General features: G+C 39.8%; 1 protein-coding gene across 3 annotated transcripts in view; it reads left to right on the top strand.

Moving 5' to 3' along the window:
* The first annotated feature begins 11,002 nt into the window (after positions 1-11,002).
* The window catches only part of PHF21A (PHD finger protein 21A), a 294,983-nt gene continuing 292,632 nt past the window's right edge, over positions 11,003-13,353 (top strand). The window contains exon 1 of one of the 3 annotated variants that reach the window (XM_045015878.1): positions 11,003-11,441. The gene's annotated coding sequence lies outside the window, so the exon portion shown is untranslated. The remainder of the gene's footprint in view (positions 11,442-13,353) is intronic. The other 2 variants (XM_045015879.1, XM_045015877.1) reach the window with 2 other exon arrangements.

Here is a 13,353-nt window from a genome sequence, read left to right on the forward strand (position 1 = left end):
GAAGTGAGGCCTAAGAAGGGAGTGAATATTTAAGAGCCTTACAGATATATTGAGGATCAAACTTAGGGCTTGTCTTTACACAAAAGTTGTATCAATTTAATAAAATTGGTTTAGAAACTAATTAGGTTGAATTGGTGCAACCCTCTTATGTGGATACTCTTGAATCAGTATAAAGAAATTTTATATTACTTTAAAGGTGCTCTGAAACTGATTTACAAGGGTCCACACAAGGGAATTGCACTGACTGAATAAAGAAGTGTCTAAAATGAGTTAGTTAAACTATTATAACTTGTGTGTGTAGACAAGGCCTAAAACTCATGTCATTTTTGAAATGCTCATTCTCCATCCATACTCCACCTCTTTTTTTTTTTAACCTTGAGCTCTTAAGAGTAAGGGAACAGCTGCATAAGGGACCTCACACACTTTCCAAGACAGAGGATCACACTTTCTGCTTAAACATACTTACTCCAAGTAGCCTCCACATGTGCTGGTGTGAAACAAACTTACATTCCCTGTTGTTCACCATGTAAGGAATTGCAAGATCAAGAGGTGTGATACACAGGTATATAACTAGGAAAAATGGCATGAAATTAAGAAAGGGAAAAATTTGGCTGAATCTCTGGAAAATCTTCCTGACAATGTGATGTATGATGCTGTAGACTGGTCTCCCAGGAGAAGTTGTGGGAGCCCCATCACTTGGGACTTTTAAACTAGACTAGGAGAAAATACTAGAAATGTGTCTTGGGGAACATTCCTGCCTTGGCTCTTGGGAGATGGATTGGATGATCTCATAGATTTTTTTTTAATCTCTTGTTCTTTGCTCAATATTTCCAGCCCAGCCTATCACTTAGATATTAAGATGATAGGTAGTTTATAAATAACTAGGTGTTTAGTTGTTCTGTGTAGGCCCAGGTAAGGAGCAGTGCAGAATTACTTCACCCCATGGTGACTTCCAAGAGGCAAAGCAGCTTTAGCAGACTAGAAAATCTGGCGATATGTGTTTGTACAGTGCCTAGCACAATGAGGCTCTGATCGGACTGGAGCTTTTGGACACTACCATAAATAATAATAATATTAGACTGCCTCCTCTCAGGCAATCCTAGCTCATATTAAATAATTCTATTGCAACCCAGCACACCTCAAGTATTCCCAGTCTAATCAATGCATCAATCCCACCTAAGATATCTCTGACTTTAAACACATTTTTGGGGGATAATGGAATTCCATCTTATTCAAGTGTAGGCAAAGTGATAATATTGTATATTTTTGTTCCAATACTGAGAGAAGAAATTGTTTGATTCTTTTTAAAGAATTAAACCACTACCTTCTTCATATATGAATCAGAGACTCAGTATACAGCTTGGCCTCCTAGGGAGTTCCCCCAACAAACAGCTCACACTAGCCAGCCAAAAGCAGACATAGTGACCTAGGAAACCAAAAATCAGCAAAAATCTCTGCTGTTTCTGCAGCTGCCTATGGTGAAAAGGAGCCATCTCAATGCCAGAAGGAGATAATCCGCTGACAGCCGGTTATGCTAGTAAAGATGAATAAACAGAAGCTATTCGATCCCCTCCAAGGACTCCACAGTAGAGAGGGAGTGATGCGCAACAGTTCCTATCCCTAAGCTCTTTACAAATAGTAGGGAAACATTTGTTTCTTGGGAATAATTAATTTTTTTCCAGTTATGGTCAAAAATAGAATTGAGGAGGGGGGAGTGATATTGTGGCACTCTGAAAATTTTTCCCTACTATGTATGGTAGTTATTTTATCTCCATGCAGGCAAACAGAGTTTAGGGGGTTTTGATTTATCCATCAAGGCTAATATTTCTACCAAAGACTTATCTCTCTGTCAGGAAGGAACTCCCCAAAGATTTTTTAACTCTTGAATGAATGTCCCCGAAATACCCATGGATATAATTACTGCCTGACCCACTCTTGTCATGCTAGATTCTGCTCTCTGCTGTAACTGTGGAAGAAAGGCACGTATCTTGTGCAGACACTATGTGACAATCTCCACGTTTACAAGAGAAAAAGTTATGTGCCTAGGAATTTAAAAATTATATATATATCGAATCATAATATTATGTAACCTTTATCAACATAATTTTATGATTGTTTTAACTTGTTTTGTTTTGTCTCAGGAAGGCTATTTTATTACATATTTCCATCTGCCCAAACCTACATTCCTGTTGAAGGAATGTGACATCTGCTTGCTATCATTACCTAGGGTCACATGTTCAAGATAATAAAGGGTATTTGCAGAGGGGTAACTTCTCAATCATTTTTAATAGCTGATATAGCAAATTAGACTGGCTCCTATTTCTCTCTGTAATTGTCCCTTTCATTTTGTGTACTCGCGATAATTATATTTTAGCAATACTTAGCACTTTTATATATTTTACATAGACTCATATACTCATAGACTTTAAGGTCAAAAGAGACCATTATGATCATCTAGTCTGACCTCTTGCACATTGCTGGCCACAGAACCTTACCCACCCACTCCTGTAATAAATCCTTAATCTCTGTCTGAGTTACTGAAGTCCTCAAATCATGATTTAAAGACTTAAAGTTACAGACACACATTTCATGCTCACAGTTGGCAGCTCCAGTCCCTGCCAGTAGCTCCTAATTCCCCCTCCTGCTCCTTTATGAAGCAATGCTCTAGTTGAGGCCGATAGTTTGATTCCTCCTTGTTTCCAGATTCTTTGCAATGAAGAGCTTTGATGCTCAGGTTGGCATAAAAGGAGATGCAAATCAGGATGATCTAGCACCAACAAGATAGCTCTTTGCAAAACATCAGCAAGTGCTCCAAGGAGCACCAATGGTTTCACAGATCAGAACTTGGGAACTTCTGTCTTAAGGCAATCAACATTTTCTGATGCAGCTTGTCCCTTAATTCCAGGAAATATTGTTTTGGAGACTGGAGGTATGTTGACATCAATTGAGTTTGTAAGAGTTAATGGGTAACAAATTATACAAGGCCTTCAAACAGCACTATTCATATTTCTTAGTATGAGTTACTACTTTTTAATAAAAAAGTTGTCTTCCATTTCCATAAATATAAAGAGAATATTAGTGCAGTGTAGTATACCATGTAACTAGGGAGTCATAGAATGAAGCCAATTGTATAGTGTAGGCAAATATAAACAGAGTAGAAACTTCTTATGCTGATTGTTTTCAAAAAAACAACTTCACTACTGACCAAATCTTACTCAATTTACTCATGGAAAGAGTTCACTCATGTGAATAAGGTGAGCAGGATTTAGCTGTGTAACTGGAAATGGAGTTTGCACTTTGCAGTGTATTGAAATAATTTGAGACTTTCATTCTATTCACTGCAGTATATCCAAAGTAACGAATAGTGGATCTAATAGAATCAAATCTGAGTGCATTACAGCATTTTGGAAGAAACAGATTTTTTAGCTCCTTTCCACCCTCTAGTCAGCGGCAATTTGTTTTTGGTTGGGAAAGCTAGATGCAAGAGGTTAATAAATGTGTTAACATTATCTATACATCTTTTTCAGTTGCAAAACATGGATGTATCTACATTACTATGATTAATTATTATTTCTGAACACCCAAAAACATGCTCAGGCAACCTTAACTGTGGCATTTACTAACTACTGCGTGATCGACTTTGCAATCTTAATAACATTCTTATAATATAGGCTTTTAATGGAATATAGTAAAAATAAATGATAAATGAAATTATATGGGTGTAGTCATACATATATACACATATATTATGACTATGCCCATATTATTTTATAGTGCAGTTCTTTTATGAAACTTGACTAAGTAAAAAGACACATTCTTACTTAATGGATTTACTCCCTATATGTATTTAGTTATATCACCTTTTCTCTGACATCCCTAATTTCCACTTTGCTTCTTTCCAGTCTGTCCCAAATGCAACTACTAAAATTATCTTCTTCGCATCTATATCAGACCATGTTATGCATCTCTAATGGACTGACCACCCCTCCTCCCTGATGGATTATATTTAAATTTCAAGGACCTGCACAGTAGTGTCCCATTTTACATCTTAGATTTTGTTTATCATGTTTCCCGTAACTTCTGTCATTTAATCAGTGAAGCTAATGTCATTGCATGTTTGGTTTCCTTCTCACATTCCTTGTCTCTGCCCATCTTCTGTGCTGATTCTTGTTAATGGAATGACCTTCCAATCCCAAATACCAAGGTAATGGATGACGTATAAAAAATTTAATTTGACATACTTCTTCCATGAGGCTTTCATACACTAAACTGCATCACCTTTCTTCTTGCCCAAATATTGTATCAGAGAAGGAGAGATACAGATTGAGATAAAATTAATGGCAAAGGTTTTCAAAACTGGGAGCCTGAACTTAGGCTCTGAAGACCATAGTTAGGCACTTGCATAAAAGTGGCCTGATTTTTAGTTGCTTAGTACATTTGAAAATCAAGCCACTTAGGCACCCAGTTGTAGAATTTAGGAGCCTTACTTTAGGCATAGGTTTTTTGAAACTTCGGTCAACATTAATATTTAAAGTAGTTAAAAATACTAAGTTATCACCATCCTCTGAATTTTCCAGTGCATCTTGTTTTCTCTGTATCTTTTTTTTTTAATTGTAAGCTCCCCAAGGCAGGGTTTGTGTTTTTATTTGCATTTTGTATAGTGCCAAGCATATTGCCAGTGCTTAACAAATGGAATAGTAATAGAATGTGCTGCACTGTCTGTTGGTGTTGTCCTTTCCTGTGTATGTATTTTATTGTTTGTAGACAATGGGCTAATTTTCCCATGTGTGTTGTTTACTTGTTGATATATCTATTTCTGTTGTTTGTTTGTTGAGGTGGTTATCTACCTGTGTACAGAATCTGACCGTTAGTGACACGTGTCTTTGGTTTACTGATGTGGCCTTCTGCTTGTTTATGTGGCTTATAATGGCTGATGTGATCTTGTATAAAAGATGTCATTTTCACTTTTGTGAGCTCTTCAAAACTCATGACATGATTTTATTTGTAATCATTGCATTTCCCTCTCTCTCTCTCACCCCTGCTGAACTTTTTAAATGTAGAGGAGAGGGATCAAATCAGTCTGTTGATGGGATCTGGAAGAATGCTGGTTGCAGGATATGGGATGCACCATGATCATCAATTAGCCTCCCTACTACCAGTAGCAACATGTACTGTGATAACTAATGCTAAAAAATTAGTTGAATGGTCTGATATTTTGTTGTTTAATAAACACTAAAATTGGGTGTTGGATGCCCCCTTTCTCCACATAGTGGCAATTGTTCATATGGTTTATTTCATACCTTAGGCTTAAAAAGTGAATAGTTATTCACTGAAATATTTCAAATCTTGGCAAATAGGCTATATTTAATTGTAATTGTAAACAGTGTATGGGGTTGTATGCAGGCTTATCCAGCATAGCCTAAGAGTCCTAGGTAGTGCCTCCCTTATGATTGCTCAGATCTTCCTAAAAATATCATCTTGATTACTAAGGGCAGAAGACACTGCCTAGATCTTGTTAGTCCTTCGCTATTTGTTGGAAGGTACTGGAACCCCCATACTATGTCTGTGTATTTCCATATGTATTAAGGATTAATTTATCTGGTGAAAGATATTCCCTAGGTGACCCAGAAGTTGCAGACCTGATACAGAATTACTGGGTGAAATTCTATGGCCTGTGTCGTGCAGGTCAGACTAGATTAACATAATGGTCCCTTCTGGCCTTAATATCTAACACTCTGTTAGTACATATTATCCTAGAATATTCAGCCAATTTCATTGCTTCACTAAGCATTCCAACGCCTCCTGTAGGAAAATAAATGGTACCTACTGTAACAGAACTACTAACAGATTGAGAGAGGGGCTTCTGACAGGCTTTCTCAGAAAAATCTGCAAGACAAGGTTTAGGGTGAGAAACCTTGTGGAATTTTCTTAAAATCATTTCTTTAAGGTTGAGATATCCCTCCTGCAGAAATGGCCCACATATCCCATGGGTCTGCCCAGATACCGTGAATCCACACGCACAGGCACATTATTCCATTGGATTTGCACTGGTAGGACTTCCTCTACCTGCCACTACCCCTGCAAGGGGAGGGACAAACCAAAGGTAGCTCAGCCTCAGGCTGCATTACTTTTTTAGCAAGAATACTATACTGCTAGTTGCCAGGGGGTACCTCCTGGCTCTGCTCTGATCCACACAAGCCCTCTTAGTCACACATAGATCCTCAGAAACACAAGGATATGAGTGCAGTATACTACAGTATACTAAATAGTGCTTTCTCCAATCTTGCTTTAAATGTCCCAAGCATCAGCACCATGCCGTTATTACCTAGGAAGAAGGAGGGAGAGTGACAGTGGCATGAGATCATGTAATTTTGATAATTTTTAAAAAGTAAATGTTGATAAATTGATTTTCAGCGATACTTCCATATTAATGTTTCATCTTCTTAATGGTGATGTTGCCTTCCAATCTTCTTGGTTTCTGCCAAACTGATAGGAAGACACTTAAATATGAAAAGCAATGTCATTGGGACCAGTTGTTCATATATGTTTTGAGCCAAACCTCAGTGAGATCAAAGGTAATCTTTCCTTTGGCTTCCATGGGCTTTACATCAGGCCCATATATTGCAGAGGTTTTAGGAAATATACTTGGAAGGGAATTTGACTGATTACATTATATCTTTGACATTTACCAGAGAAAGTGTAGTATCTGTATGGATTGAAATTTGAATTTTAACAAACATCAACAACACTTTACTTTGGTGTGTGTGTGTGTGTGAATATTCTCTTGTACACTAATTGAGAAAACAGCCACCAAGTGTTCTTTTAGAGTTTCAGATAAATGATTTCTGGGGTGGCTATGCTGCCACTGCAAAGGAGACACACCAGGTACATGTATGTGGGCACAATATTCCATAATAATCAGTTTGTTTGAAACCTTATCTGGATACCTGGGGGTATAATCAGCTCTTACCACATGCATGAAGCCACCATTAGTGCTCCTGGGAATCATACTCAGACATCCATGACAGATTCTACTGTTTATAGTTTAATTTACATATCTAGTTATGAGGTTGATGAGATCATTTTAATTTTTAAAATCACAGATTTAAAAGCAGGAATGACATTGCAAATTCTTAATACACTCAGTTACACTTCTGATAATCAGTATCTGTGGATTACCTGTTCTCTTCATTCCCTCTGGGGCACCTGGCATTGGCCACTGTCAAAAGACAGGATACTCGGCTAGATGGACCATTGGTCTGACTCAGAATGGCCGTTCTGATGTTCTATGTTTAGAAGGTTGGAGTTATGACAGTAGAATGGTCACATAGTCTGTGTGAGGAGACCCTATTAAGGAGATGAAAGTCATTATTTCTAGATATTCATTAAGGTATTGAATATGTATGACCTCAGTGCCACACAAGATTTATATTCTGCCTATGGGTAATTTTCAAGTACATGTAAATGTTCTTTGGTGGACTTTGTCCAATTTTCTGAATTTACAAGGATAAACTAATTACTAGAATCTCATCCATTTCTACACAATATAACTTATTCAAACTGCATATAACAGATTAAACCCACTAACCATATATTTCACCATCACTAGATTTTTTTTAATTCACAAAAAATAGATAAAATGTAGTGCCCTTCATACAGAATTCTAAACAGAACCAAACACAAGAGTTAGAATGAGCCCAAGCCTATTTTTAGAATACACTGACTCACCTTTTTACCAAAGCTTTCCCACAATAACTGAAGATAGGAATTAAGTATACACATTAACTAAAGACACCTGCTCTGATCTACAGGGTCTGAATACCCACAACTTGTGCTGATGTCAATGCAAGTCACTGAGAGTTAGTGCTACAGCTATGCCGCTGTAGCACCATAGTGTAGACACTTGTGACAGTGATGGAAGAGGTTTTTCAGTTGCTGTACTTAATCCACTGCTCCCAGAGGCAGTAGCTAGGTTGACAGAATTCTTCCACTGATCTAGTGGTGTCTATACTGGGGTTTAGGTCACCTTAACTACATCTCTGAGGGGTGTGAATTCTTCATACCCCTGAGGGACACACCCAGGTTGACCTAAGTTTTAGGTGTAGATCAGACATTATGCCCCTTTAAAAGTCCCAGGCCAGGCCAAGTAAATTGAGGTAGCTGAACTTAAGAGAGGTTAAGAGCAGGCTCCAATATAGTCAACCCATCTGAATATTAAGTGCTGTATTTGTTTGTTATAGATAGCATAGACTGAAGAGGGAAGTGTATAAAGTAAAATACAAATATTTCTTTAAAATGGATAGAGTTTAATAAACATATTATATATTATTTAACATATATGTTCCAGTCACTATACAATAATCTAGGTTATATGCTGCAATGGCTATCAAGACTTTTGTGGCAGTCACAAGCATTTGGCTTCACCTGTTGATTCTCAAGACATCCAAGCAATGCCAATACTGTATCCACTGTAAAAAAAACCCAACAACATAGCTTGGTATGTTCTTCTATGTCTTCATCTTTTAGTATTGCTAACCGCAAGGATTCAAAAATCACGTCAAGACCCCCAAAATCACATGGTTATTTAGAAAAATTGGGGGTCTTTTTATTTGCCTACTGTTTGAGCCTTTAGGTTAAGGTTAGGTGTTCAAGCTTGTATCCACAACCCCACAGGCTAGAAACATACTTAAAAATAAACAGAAGCTGATATTCTCTCATCATCACATGACTCGAGAAGTGAGGGCTTTAAGAAATGTCGGGAGATTCATGATTAAATCATGAGTTGACAACACCAGAAACTGACTGAAAAGCACTGGAAAATTAGCAGTTAATTAAATAAACAATACCACGGTAGCCCAGTTTTTTTTAGACAGTTCTGATAGTAAGCATTCTGGTAAATCCCCACTCACTTTGAACACATAAGAATTCTCTAGATGATAAAATTGTATATTACTACCCAATTACAATGAGTCCCTGAGTTACTCATCATGACTGCTTTATGGATTTAGTTTCACAACATAATAATGAGTTCATCCTGGCTTCCTGAAATATCTGTAGAGATTATACACACACTTACTTTTTTCACAAATTGTGACAATATTAAATAAATAAGACAACATGATAACTGCTTAAAAAATAAAATCACTTTTGAATTACACTAAAAATTGACTTTCTGTAAACATTTCTGAGAATCCTGTAGTGTTTAGCAAATGAAGGGTCCCACTGATTCAGCAATGATGACTCAGATGGGCAAAGTAAGGCCCAAATGTTTTTGAGAAACACATGATAGTTTTACAGTCCACAGATACATGTGAGAAGAGTATGTGTTATCTGTGTTAATATATTATAAATTATAAGCATAAAGACTAATACTTTACAAGCAAATTATTATTATTATTTGTATTTTTGTGACACCTAAGAGACCTAGTAATGGATCTGGGCCCTATTGTGCTAGGTACTGTACAAACACAGAACAAAAAGATTTTCCCTGTCCCCCTTCATACTTATTTTAAATATATACATTAAATGCTTTGGATGTATAAACAGAGTTACATATCTGTATATTTTGATTATATTGCTATTAAAAACCCTAATTTCCCAAATTCCCTCCTTATTTATCTCTCAGATATAACTTATTGCAACAACATTAATAGAAATAACTTTGCCTGTTTTGATTCCTCCTGAAATTTTAGCTTTCCACTATTTTTGAAAAACAGTAGTTTATAGATTACTGCTGTTTTCTGTTACTCAGTAAAGCATGAAACCAAATGGCAGCATCACCCAGAAATAACAGAAAATAAATAAATAACTTAGAAAAACAAAAACAAGTGCATTAAAGGGAAAGAGAAGAGCAGCAGTGAAGAAGCAATGAAATCCTCCCTGCATCCTAAGAAAATGTCTGTACTAATTCTAAAAATAATATGCAAAGAGCTGGCAGTTTGTTGTGGATGGAGGATGGTTGCTCCTGGGAGGTTATAATTTGCTTTGGGAATAAGGATGTATGAATTTGTCCTCTCTTCCTCCTGCCTTGGTGCATTACCAAAGAACCCCTTGAATTGGGATGAGAATGCTGGTGTTTCTCTTTCTCTTCTTTCCCCCTGATGCATCAGTTTCCTGTGCAGAGCCCTTTGCACTGGGGGTGATTATTCTTGTGTTTCTCCTGCTACCCTGTTGCATCAACTTCCTGTGCAAAGCCCCATGCATTGGGGTGATGATTCTTGTGTTTTTTCCTGTTGCTCTTATGTGTCGGTTTCCTATGCAAAATCCTTTACAGTAGGGTAAAGATGCTTGTGTTGCTGCTGCCTTAGTGCATGAACTGCCTGTGTAAAAGCCCCTTGCATTGGGGTGAGTATTTATGTTTCTCCTCCTGCCATGGTGCATCAACTTCCTGTGTAGAATCCCTTGCATTGGGGGTGAGGATGCTTGTGCTTCTGCTAGTGCCCTGGTGCATCAGCTTCCTGTGCAGAATCCTTTGCATTGGGGTGAGGATGCTTATGTTTCTCCCCCTGTCTTGGTGCATCGGCTTTCCTACGCAGAGCCCCTTGCGCATTGGGGTGAGGATGCTTGTGCTGCTCTCCTGCTGCTGCTGCCTGCCCCGGTGCATGCTCCCTCCCGCCTCCGCTGCTGCTCTACTAGAGTTTGCTGCCCTACTTCACTCTACTTTAGTTTCACTCACTTTACATCCGGGTTTTTTCCCTAGGCAATGAGAGCCGAAGCACAGCCCGTTCCTTAGGCAAAGGGAAATAAATTCGCCGCACCAACACGTCAAGTAGTCCCCTCAGGAGGAGCCAGCGAACCCTCCCCCCCCAGCGGAGGCCGGCGACCCCTCCTCCTTCACTCCCAGGGAGGCGGCATGGGGTCCAGAGAGGGGGGCGTCCGCCTCCCCCCCAGTCTCTGTTTCCTCCCCCGTCTCCTCCGCCTCCTCCCCTTCCCCGCTTCAGAGCCGGAGTAGCTGTGAGAGAGCGTGTCGGGCGCGCGCAGCGGTAGCTCGGGCGCGCGCCCCAGGCAGGCAGGGAGGCCGACGGCGGAGTGATCCCGGCGAACGGGTGCTGCGGCCGGGCCGGGTGAATGGGATTGAAGAAGAGTTCAGCTTCTCGGCTTGTTTTTGTGTCACAGTTTCTCTTCTCCTGCGCCTCTTCTGCTTCGTTCCTTTCTTCCCGTCCGCCCCCTGCAGGAGGAGCCCCCTGGGGAGAGGGGGAAGGAAAAGGACCTCCCAGAGGAGAGAGAGAAGAGGAGGAGGAGAAGGGAGCAACCTACCATCTTCCACTCCCAGCTTAGATTAAAGAAAGTGAGAGGAGGAGAGAGAGGAGCCCAGAAGAGGGGGACAGGGAGGCCCAGAGGAGCCGCAGCACCTTCCCCCTATGAAGAAGAGCCCTCCCCCTCAGAGAGAGGTCCTGCCAGGGGGACCCCAGCCAGCCACCACCAGCAGCACCACCAGCAGGGTGTAGTATCCCACCTTTTGGATTCTCCTCCTCCTCCCTATTCTCTCCTTCTGCTCTTTTCTATGAGTAGCTCTATCCCTCGCCTCCCCCGTGCTTTTCTGTCTGTGTCTCAGGGAGTTGGTTGGGGGAGGGTGGAAGAGAATAGCGGGGGGGGGGGAAGGAGCAGTCTACATAGGACGCTTCAGCCAACTTGGAGCTAAGGAGCAACAACTTCAGTGTAAACCCCCCCCCCATCCCAGGCCTCCGACCCCCAAGGGGATAGAGCCCTAGGGGGCCATGTCCTTTCTCTCGCCCCTGCATGCACTGAACTAAGTTTCTGAGGAGGGGGAGCGAGAGATGGAGGTGGGTGACACATTGGGGTTGTGGTGAGGAGCAGGGGGAAGGAGATGACACATTGCACTGGGGATGGGGTGGGGGAGGGAGGTTTATTCCCTCCTCTCTGGTTTTCTTCAGAATGATTATTTCCAGGCCTTTTGCTTTTGGTTTGATTTTGTTCCCTGTGATGCCGAGAGGGAAGTTTTATTATTATTTTTGAAACGATGCTGCTCTGATTATTGAGAATTTGTAGTAAAGCTGCTACTGCAGTTTTTTTCCTCTTTAATTTGCCTTTGTGGCCAGAGCAGTACTGGGAAAATTCCGTTTCTGCAAGTTGTAATTCAGAAGTATCTCCTGCCTCCCTCGTTCTGGGTCTGCCCTTCTTGCACAGGTACAAAGCTCAGTGGAAGGACACCTCTGGGATTTCACACTCCTACTTTGGCACATATTTGCGATGATTAGAGACGTGTACCTTTTCTCTTCCATTTCTCTCTCTCTGTGTAGGAGTGGGGCTGTGTGTGGGACTCTGCCATTTGGTCTAGTCCCGTTGTGCACACCCCTCTCACCACTTCTTTTTCTGTTTGCTTCTTTATTATTCTGAGCTTCACTGTTGATAGGATTTCTTTCTCTCTGACCACATTTTTAGCGTGGTGGGTGCTTGCAGGACTGCACTGTTAGATTTTAGATGAATTTATATTGGATCCGCACATGGAGTCCTTCATTCAACTTCTATTCACTTGAGTGTCACAGAATGAGTGTGCACTGTTAGGGTACAAATGTGGTTGATCAGAGTAATTTCCAAGTTCCTAATTCTTTTAATGGGGCATGGTTGCTAGTGGAGTGGTGGTTTTTGTTTTCCTTGGTTTATAAATGTCATCACAGTTCAGTCACATGCTAGAATATTCTTTGTTTAGATATCAAAGTAGAGTATCTATTCAATATGTCCCCACTTTTTTATTTGAAGTGATGGTGCTCCCCTACAAGTTTTATACATTTATAATTGTAGATGTGAGGTTCTTTTACTTGATGCTTGTTTAGGCCCAAGCACTGAACTTGACATGAACTTTTGTTCATTTTTTTTTATCTCAGTAGTGACTGGGTTTAAAAATATCCTATTGGGGACAGTAATTGTCATGTTGTGTATTGTTGTGTACAGTGGGTCTGAGTGAGGGAAAAATTTGATATGGGCAACTTGTGCCCTGGAATCTTAACATTTTAATAATTAGAGAGTGACATTGCTACATTTGCACATTGGTTAGTTGGATGTGTGCAAAATTTTTCTCAGCCTAAGTTCATTCTAATAAATAATGAATTTATTATCATATTAAACATATATCACTATTTCAGAAGGAAAACGAAAGGGCAGTTACCCCAAATGCTTATATTAATGGGGCACTTTTATTAATATCTTAGAATTTTAAGTATCTAATGTGCTTTCTGCTATTTAAAACGTTGGTTTGCTTTTTGCCTTCTACTCAACATGGACAATGAAAACAAGTGGTTAGTTTCACTTTTGATTGTAGTCAGTTTCATATTTGAGATTTCTTCATTCTCTAACCCAGAGCTGGTGCTGTTTGGATTCCCTATATTGTAGGGG

Source organism: Mauremys mutica, chromosome 4 (assembly GCF_020497125.1).
Source record: "Mauremys mutica isolate MM-2020 ecotype Southern chromosome 4, ASM2049712v1, whole genome shotgun sequence".
NCBI lineage: Eukaryota > Metazoa > Chordata > Testudines > Geoemydidae > Mauremys > Mauremys mutica.